The 10,460-nt window shown below is 32.2% G+C and overlaps 1 pseudogene; it reads left to right on the forward strand.

Annotated features, from left to right (window-relative positions):
- The first annotated feature begins 1,991 nt into the window (after positions 1 to 1,991).
- On the forward strand, positions 1,992 to 3,406 carry LOC110027455 (annotated as a pseudogene).
- Positions 3,407 to 10,460: the final 7,054 nt, after the last annotated feature.

The raw sequence follows: 10,460 nt of genomic DNA on the forward strand, positions 1-10,460 counted from the left end.
AATTAAGATCGAAGTGAAAAGATCATCACAGTTTCTTAAACATTTTCATGGCTTCACCAATTCAAATCACCATTTCATAAATCTCGAGACAAGGAGAAAGACAGAGAAAACTACTCAGATCTCAAGGGGAAAACACAACAAAACTCGGAATTCATATATTAAATCAAAGTAATACAAACTACAACAATTAAATAACTTATCTCTAATTTCTCCCCAAGAACACTCCTCGAAGTTCCTCTAAATCTCTTTCTTTCTTTATAGCACATAGAATTCCTCTTCGAAGTAGCAAAGAAGAAGAAATCTCTCACTTTCCCTCTACTCTTACAATCTTTCGAAGGATTCCTCACAATTGTTACACTCTATTGGAAATTCTATACACTAATGGAACCTCTCTAACCTCCAAGGCCTCTAGACTCTCTCAATTTTCGCTTTTCAAATTTTGGCCAAAATGTTCTTTTAAAGTTGTGGATGAGCTTTCCCAAGAATTGCCTAAGCATCCCTTCAAAATTTGGCCTTATCCAAAGCTTAAGTAGGCATAACCATCGATCTGGGTGCCGTCGGCGAGCTTCTGAAGAATTTTGTCCTGTAGTCTCGGGAAAAATTTGTCGTCGGCGGGGTCGAGGGAGCCGTCGGGGCCTAGTTCAATTCTCCACATTTTGGTCCTTTTCGCTCCAAATTCGCTCCTTTTTGCATCTTTTTGCTCCAATGACCCTAATTCATCATTCCTGCAACAAAACATCAAAAATACCTTTCTTTAAAGTGCAATAACATCAGAAACAGTATAAAATAGATATGAAAATCTCAACATATTTTTCTTTGGTCAACTCTCATATATACTAGCTTTACTTATTTCTCAAAGGCAAAAATGTGTCTCTGCATATATTGATACTGTATAAGAATTGTTCAAAATTATAATTTTATTGGTTTAGGAAAGATTTCAAAGCTCTTTTGACTTGTTGTTTTGACTCTTGTTGTGCATAAGTTGATAAATGACTACCTGATGCTCTCCAATAGTTATAAGTTGAGAAATGACTACCTGTTTTGACTCTTTATGTGCCAACCACTCTTTTTCTAGGCTCTTTTAATGACTAGCTTTGTTGTTGTTTTAAAGATGAGCTTCCAGCTGATGTATATTTGAAATGTGTTTTTATGTTTTAAAGATGAGCTTCCAACATAGCTTATTCAGTTGTAATGAGTTCCCTAATTACAAATTTTGCTCAACAAGGATTGATTTGTCTTCACATTTATGAGTTTGTTTTATTGTCATTTTGATATTCTTGAAGAAGAACATAATTCTTACAAAAAGAACATAATTCTTAATACTAATTCCGTAGTTTTGATTTCAGTTAGTGTGCAAGTGCAAATATCTCTGAATTAAATCTTTCTTAATCGGATTCATCCAACAATCAATTGCTACCAGAAACTCAGAATAGCAACGATATTGTCATTCATAATTTACCAAGTACAGAGCCAGAAGTAGTACCTCAAGTTGTCATTGATAATAGCAGTGAAATAGTAATAGCAGTGAAGAAGTCCTTAACAAGAAGGGTAGGAAGAGGAAGTCAACAGTGTGGGAGTATTTTGTTGAGGTAATATTTCCAATTAAAGGGGTACAAACTACTTTTTAGCAATGCATTTGTTATCGAACAAAATTTCAAAAATCGAAAACAGGAACTACTTCTCAACTTCTACGTCATGTGAGGGAATGTTGACAAATCAAAGCTAAAAATAAGGAAGTCGTTGGTCTTGCCAAAAAAAGACAAAAAATGTTGAATTTTATGCGAACTGATTTTGATGCAGATGTTGAGATTCCAATTTTTCATGATTCAAATAACTATGATCAACACAACATTAGAGAGATAATCTCCAAAATGATTATAGTGCATGAGTATCCTTTTAATATTGTTGAACATACATGGTTTAACATTTTATTGAAGTCCTTAAACCCAAATTATGAGAAAGTTTCAAAGAACATAATAAAAATTGATTGCATGAAACTTTATGAGTTCGAAAAAGAGAAGCTCAAAAAGCAATTTAGGGATATTCACAGGTTTCCATTAACCTTTGATTGTTGGACTTCCAATCAAACAATTGGATATACGTGTTTAACTGCTCATTATATTGATCATAATTAGAAGATGCAAAAATGAATTATTAATTTCATTTAATTGGATCCGCCTCATACTGGCACATTCATTTGTGATGTCATTTGTGATTGTTTGTTAGATTGGAAGATACAGGACAAAGTATGTACTATCACTTTAGATAACGCTAGTAATAATGATGTTGTTGCTAGTTTGCTCCAATATAATTTTATGACAAGAGGGAAATTGCATTTTAAAGGATATTTCTTTCATGTTTGTTGGTGCACACATATATTGAATATTATGGTGCAATTTGGTTTGAGAGAAATTAATGACATCATTTATAACATTAGAGAGTATCAAATATCTGAAGAAGTCACCGGGAAGGTTACATAAGTTTGTTGAAATATCTAGACAATTAGGGATATCAACATGAAAGGGTTTATGCATCGATGTCCCAACAAGATGGAACTCTACATTCCTAATGCTAGAATCTGCTTCTGTTTTTCAGAAGGTGTTTGCTTACTATGCAAATCGAGATAACAATTTCAGTTGGTTGCCTTCAGATTTAGATTGGAGAAATATGACAAAATCAGAAAATTTCTTGTTGTTTTTAATAATGTGACAAAAACAATTTCAAGTTCTTTCTACACAACCTTAATTGTGATTTTTCTGCGATTTTATGCATATAATGAATTTTATTGTTTTAATTAACATGAAAAAAAATGATTTCAGGTTCTTCCTACCCGACCTCAAATATTTTTTTAGCTACTGTTTTCCAAATAAATAAATTGTTGTTGGAAGAGTCGACATCCTCCGATGATTATATGAGGAACATGTCTTTTGCTATGAGAGTTAAATTTGATAAATATTGGGTTGATTGCAACCTCCTAATGTCTGTTGCAGTTGTGTTGGATCCTCATTGGAAAATGAAGTTCATACATATTAGTTTTGGTAAGATGTATACACATGTGGAATTAGACTCCAAAATTAAACAAGTTGAGGATGTTCTGTTGCAAATTTACAATACGTATGCAAGTGATATTGCTAGTTCTAGTTCTGCAATTGACAATATTTCTTCGGAGTTGCTAAGTGATTCAGTTAATTCACAAAGTTATGATTGCATGTTTGTATTTACTGATTTTGTTTTTTCATCTGGTTCCATTCAACCATCAAAATCAGATTTACAAGTCTATCTCGAAGAGGGCCTTTTTTTGGTCAATACTGAACATTTTGATATTCTTGATTGGTGGAAGTTATTCACTCTCAAGTATCCTTGCTTATCAAAAATGACTAGGGATATATTATCGAATCAAAAATGAAAAATGACTAGGGATATATTATCGATTCTAATAACAACAGTTGTCTCTGAATCAACATTTAGTACTGGTGGAAGAGTTCTAAATGACTATAAAAGTTCACTCTCTTCAAAAATAATGAATGCATTAATATGCTCGTCCAGTTGGATTAGATCTTCCACGACTCGTTTGAAAACACATATGGTAACTCTCTCAATAATTAGCTTCTATGGTATATGCTCTTTTTCATCTTAAAACTGATATTGATATATCTTTCCTACCAGCAAAAATTAATGGAAGAGGAACAACTTGAAGTGACTTTACCCGAGTAAATAGAGGGGAAGGAGGAAATGATGTTTGCTGAATTGCTGCCCCATATTGTTAACATTTTATGTCAATATGCTCGTTGTTTTTACAAATAATTAGGTTTGATGCACTTTATTAACATTTTATGGTAACTCAGAGATGTTTGCTGAACTTTATGTCAAATTGTAAATTTACGATAATATGTTCATTTATCCTGCTTTTTTGGAAATGTTACTATGGCTTTCCAAATTAATATTTACTATGGATTTCCAAATGAATTTTTTGGAATCTCTTGGCAAAAGAGTCATTTTTACTATGGCTTTCCAAATTAGTTTTGGAAGAATAATTTATTATGCTTTTGAGTTACTCAGATGAACTTAATTAAGTTTAATGCATTATGGAATATCAGGGAAGAACTTTTTTTTGCAAAGCATTCATTTTTACAAAACATTCATTGAAGCAGTCATTTATATGGATGGGCTTCATTAGGTTTGATGCATTATGGAAGTGGTTCTTTTCGGTGCCCCATTAGATGATTATTCTTATACTTAATTTTGCAACTATTTTATGATAAGAATATGAAAAGATGTTGTAGATGATTATTTTTACTCTTAATTTTGGAAGGCAACACAAGCTTGCAACCATTTTAGGAGAATAATATGAAAAGATGTCGTAAATGATTATTCTTACTCTTAATTTTGGAAAGCAACACAACTTTGCAACCATTTTAAGATAAGAATATAAAATTATGCCTGATAATGAAGATGCCTAAGAATATAAAATGATCCTAAAGTTCTAGGTATATGAATCAATTTCATTTTATCGTGAGGCCAAGTTGCATTTGAAACTCATATAGTTACTGCTGTTTGTTTATTGTTATTGTTATAGCCAGAGGAATGTTTCATTCAAGGAGTTTTGTAACTACGCAAAGATGCATTTAATATAAAATGATCCTAAAGTGGAGAAGGCAGTTGTAACTATGGTATTCAGAGGAATGTTTCATTCAATGCTACTTTAAACTAAAACTTTTTAATTTATGTCAATTTTCATTTTGTCAGATTTATTAAGTTTGAATGTTTAAACTGAAACTACGGTATTCAGAGGAGTGTTACTGTTGTTCCGTCTCTGTTATGATGTAAATTCAAATTTATTGAACCTATTTAACGTAAATCATGATAGCAGCCAACATCCCTTTAGGCATACTCTGAGTCTCCTCCACCTTAAAAGCTGCAACTTTGCTTCAATGCAAGCTCGGAAAACCAGTTTTTATTTGATGGGCATGAAAAGATTTGTAAGTGCATTTGATCCTTAGTCTATAATTACATCACTCATTATTTTGACTAATCAGTTTTTATTCATCTCTTCTAATGCATTGGTCTTTTGGACTCATTATTCTATAATTACAAGACTCATTATTTGGACCAATCATTGATTACTTGGATTTTATGTGAATCAGCAAATAATTTTTTTTCTCTAATAAATATTGAATAATTTGATCACTAATAATCAATAATTTGTCTCTTATGTATAATTATTTATAATGTATATGATGCAGGTATGGAGTCTGTGGAATGAAGATAATAGCTTGAAACTTCTACTTGGAATCTCTACTCATTTTTGTCGGAGTTTTGTTCTATAATCTCTACTCATTTTTTAGATTGATTTGATTTTCAACATATGTAATGAACAAGTTGTACGAAACAATCGAAGAAACTTGGGAAGAAGTTTGCAACTGGAGCATTGATGAGGCAGATGATGTTCTTGATGTCTTTTAGTACGTGAAGCTTGAAGAACAGCTTACCAGAAACAAGAAGCAACAAAAGGTGTGTACCACCATGAGCTCTTCAAAGAAAATTGGCAAACCTGCACTCAAGATGGATCCCAATTTGAAGAGACTGCCGACTAGAGGAAATTGTGAAGAAACAGTGATAATGTTTTTGTAAATTTGTAAAATTAGTAAATAAGTTTTTATTTTGTAAAATTTTGTAAAAAAAAAATTAATATTTTTTGTGTAAAGTTTTGTAAATTTGTATTGAAGTTTTTGTAAAAGTTTGTATATTGTAAATTTTCATATTTTTGTTTAATTTGTAAATTGTAAAATTTGTAATGAAGTTTGTATTTTGTAAAATTGGGTAAAAAAATATTAATATTCTTTTTGTAAAATTTAGTTTGTAATTTTTTTTCTAGAAATTTATCCTTCAAATATGTTTGGAATAAAGTAGTTAGTACAAAAAAAATTTTAAAAAAAATTATGATTTTTTTTTAAAAATTATTATAATAATTTTATATTATAACGAGACAATTTTGAGTCGAACACGAGCACGAATATCATTTTCGAGTCGAACACGAACACACTGTTCACGAGCCATTTCAAACACGAGACGAACCATTTCAAACACGAGTCGAACATGAGCCGATTTCGAACATGAGCCAATTTGAACGAGCCGAACATGAGCCAAGCCTGAGCTCGCTCAAGCTCGACTCTCGTTTACAGCCCTAACTGCGGTGGTTATTTCAGGGTTATTGAAGTGGAACATATTAGTTATTCTTCAATAACCCTGAAATAACATTTGTGATTTCACGTTAATGACCATGAAATAAACTCCGCGATGTAGCACACGTGCCGACATATTACTGAAGTCCGCACGTAGAACTACATATGAATCCTGACAAAAAGTTTTCCTTCTTAATGGATTATTGTGAAGGTAAGACGATGGTTTTTGGGCACTCGGCACCACAGGTGAAAAATTTTTCCATATGTGTACTGTCTTCAGTAACATTCCACCATGTGTTGAGCCCATCTCATAAAATATTAAAAAAAAATTAATCTTGGCCCAACCCGGACCTTTTCGAAGCTTTGAAAAGGTAAATTTTTACGCTAAAGCTATGTAGATCTTTTTAGTGGGGGAAGTTGCAAGCGTTTGGTGTTTCGCAAGTCAGTTTTTCAATGTCATTTCTCTTGCAGTTGGCAGTTGATCTCTTGAAGACGAACTATAAAGATAGTGATTTTATGCATGAAATAGAGGAGATTTTTCGTGCAAACAATGAAACACATGAGATGAAAATTGAGGTGAGTTTTCATATGTTTTTTTTTATTTTTTCTTATTATGAAAACTTTAAGATTAGCATTATCTATTTTGTAGTTTGGTGAGAGTGGAGATAAACTGTACTGAGTCAACTGCAAATATATTACTTTACATTGTTGTGCCCAAAGAAAAATAAGCATCTTATAATGTCGGATTTCACGTAACTTTTTGGCCTAACTCGAGGAATATTAAAATGAAGGACATCGTGAGTGGTAAAGAAGATTTTAAGAAAGAGTTAAAGATCACTGAAATTGCTAAATACAGAAAAGTTGACATAATGACCGGTTGTCCAGCAATGACTTGATATGCAACTAACGATCAAGGCAATTGGACAGTTAAAAAATTTATAAAAACTTGTAACTGCTTAGCGAACCTTAATGATAAGCTTTTTTTTTTTTTGCGTTCCAGCTGAAAGACAAGCGAGCGAAATTAATGCAGATGTGCTCAGATCGATAACACTATCAGGTATAAGAGCTACAAATGCTTTTAACTTTATTGCTACAAAAGTGGGGGAGTAGAGAATCTGCAATATTCAAAGAAAAAAAAATATCTAGAATTAAAAATGGCGATGTCAATTCTCTATTGCAGTTGTTCATAAGATAGGGGTCAAGGATGATATGTTTGCACAGGACTTCAAAATTGATGAGAGAGGTAGGCAAATGAGCTTTTTTTTAGTGGCGGCACGTCCAGACTTGATTATGACTGTATTGGTGATGTCAATATTTTTATAACAATTATAGACAAAATAAATATAATTTATGTTATGCTCCTTTTGTTGGTATTAGCCACAATTGCCACTTTGGACTTGGATTCTTCTCAGATGAGACAATTGATTCATTTAAATGGTTATTTAAAACTGTTATACGTGTCGCAGATGATAAACATCCAATAGCAATCTACACTGATCAGGATCAAACAATACCTAAAGTCGTAGAAGATATTTTGTCAAATACACAACATAGATTATGACAGTGACATATATACAATAAATTTCCATCAAAAGTTCATTGTGAGGTGGGGAATAAGACAATAACTGATCTTTTCTATAAATATATGAGTAAATGCAAGACTGAAAAGAAGTTTGAAAATACTTGGGAAGTGATGATTGAGAAAAAAAATCTACACGACAACATGTGGCTATATGAAATGTATACATTAGACGTAAGTGTTCTACATCTTTTAATGAGGGATTTTATGTAATTAGAATTTTGTCGATCCAAAGAAGTGAATCCACCAATATATTTGTCATGGTGTCTTAAAGCCCCCAAGTATTATTAACGATTATTTTCTAGGCATTGAAAATGTCCTGAGAACATTGAGGTGGAACGAGAAGGACGAAGAATTCAAGTGTGATCAATCTGTAATTACTTTCTTCACCAAAAGCAGCCCAATATTGAGGCATGCAACTTCATTTTACTCAAGGATATTGTACTTAATGTTTAAGGAAGAGTTTTTGCACAAATCATGTGATCTTCAATTAGAATTTTATGTAAATGATGATTCTAAATATTTCATTAAGAATCTGGATGATCACTTGACAAACACAAATTGTGTTGTTAATTTTGACAAGTCTAGTTTGAAGATCGAGTCCAGGTGCAAAAAATTTTAAATTTAGGGGGCACTATATGCTCACTCACTACGAATCCTTAACTTTGAACATATAATGAAGACACCCTATAAATATTTTATATTGAGATGGTTTGTCAATGCAAAAAGAGGTATCTATAATAGTTAAGGATATAGGAATATCCAAGAGTCCCAAATGTGGAATGCTAATTACAGTGGCATCGTATTTCACACACATGTTCACAAATTTGCATATCAAATGAGTAATAAAACACAAGACAATGAAGAAGCTGAGCAGTGCATGTTGGAATCCTTGAAAAAATTATCATTGGATGTTGATGACATTGTAAGTCGGAAAGGTACTTAGTTCAAGCAAAAAAAAATCAGTGAATAATGAATCCAACTTGATTGACCCAACCAATTGGCGTCATAAGGTAATAAATAATTTTAGGTTAAAGTGGTATTGAGAAAAGAAGAAGAGAGGAAAACTTATATTCCTCTATTCTGAAGTATGTTTAATTTTTTAGCTAACAATAAGTTTTTCTAACACTTACCACGATACACATGAAAGCCAAAAGAACCTTCAACCATCCATGCACCACAACCAAACCCATTTGATCCAAACCTGTGTTCAATGCCCGATTTTCTCACACAAGTCGATATATAATGGAAAATAATCATCATTATGTTTTGTTTATTTTTGGTTCTTTATTTTTTTTTGTTACTCGTCTATAAACACTTACTCATGATTATTTCAAATTTGCACAATTAGTTTATACCACAGCCCACAAAATCATATACCAAATTGATGATGGATTTCATACGTGAAATATAATTTTTAGCACAATATATTCAATCACATTTTTTTTTGTGGAATAGTGTGCAAAAAATAAGTATATTAAATCTAACAATATTGCAGGTATTACTTATGCAATTTTTATTTATATTTAATTTTCCAGAATAACTTAATAGCATAAATTTTATTTCAAAATTGCATAAATAATTTAGATCGAACACCTGCAAACTAACTAATAAATGGATAAAGAGTGATAGGTGCTGTGATGGAATTCTTTCACTAAATGTTAGAATCCTAAATTGGTATGAATGTAAATGCTCCTAAAAAGCCGCAATAACCCCCTATTAACCGATCACCAAGAAGTCTGCGGTTTCGTGTCAATAACCCCCGCACAACATCTTCAACAACATCCCGATAACACCGTAATAACCCCTCATTAACACAACAGGGCGAACAACTCTAATTACTCTTTAGTTTCGCGTAAATAATCTTGTATAAAAATTCCAATAACACCCGCAAAACAACTCTAATAAGGTCGCAATAACCCCCCAATAATAGCGTGTTGCGAATCATTATAATGACCCCTGCGGTTCCACTTCAATAACCCCCCCCCAGCCCCTCTAAAAAACCCCCCACAGAACAACTCCAATAACCACTTTACCGTCGTCATCCCGACGTAACCAGTTTTACTCTGGTTGACCCAACATCTTTCTATCATTAAACTTCTGTTGATCTCCTATAAAATAAGGTTTCAGTCTATGTTCATTCACTTCAAAGATTTTCTCAAATTTAGAATCTTTAATCTTTAATATCCACAGTAATATCCACAGCTCCATAAGGATAAACTTTAATCACAATAAATTTGCATATTAAATTTGTAATAAAACACAAGACATGAAGAAGCTGAGCAGTGCATGTTGGAATCATTGAAAAAATTATCATTGAATGTTGATGACATTGTAAGTCGGAAAGGTACTTAGTTCAGGCAAAAAAAAAATCAGTGAATAATGAATCCAACTTGATTGACCCAACCAATTGGCGTCATAAGGGAATAAATAATTTCAAGTTAAAGGGTTAAAGGGGCATTGAGAAAAGAAGAAGAGAGAAAAACTTATATTCCTTTATTCCGAAGTATGTTTAGTTTTTTAACTAACAATAAGTTTTTCTAACACTTACCACGATACACATGAAAGCCAAAAGAACCTTCAGCCATCCATGGACCACAACCAAACCCATTTGATCCAAACCTGTGTTCAATGCCCGATTTTCTCACACAAGTCGATATATAATAGAAAATAATCATCATTATGTTTTGTTTATTTTT

This window comes from Phalaenopsis equestris, unplaced genomic scaffold (assembly GCF_001263595.1).
Source record: "Phalaenopsis equestris unplaced genomic scaffold, ASM126359v1 Scaffold000428, whole genome shotgun sequence".
Taxonomy (NCBI): Eukaryota; Viridiplantae; Streptophyta; class Magnoliopsida; order Asparagales; family Orchidaceae; genus Phalaenopsis; species Phalaenopsis equestris.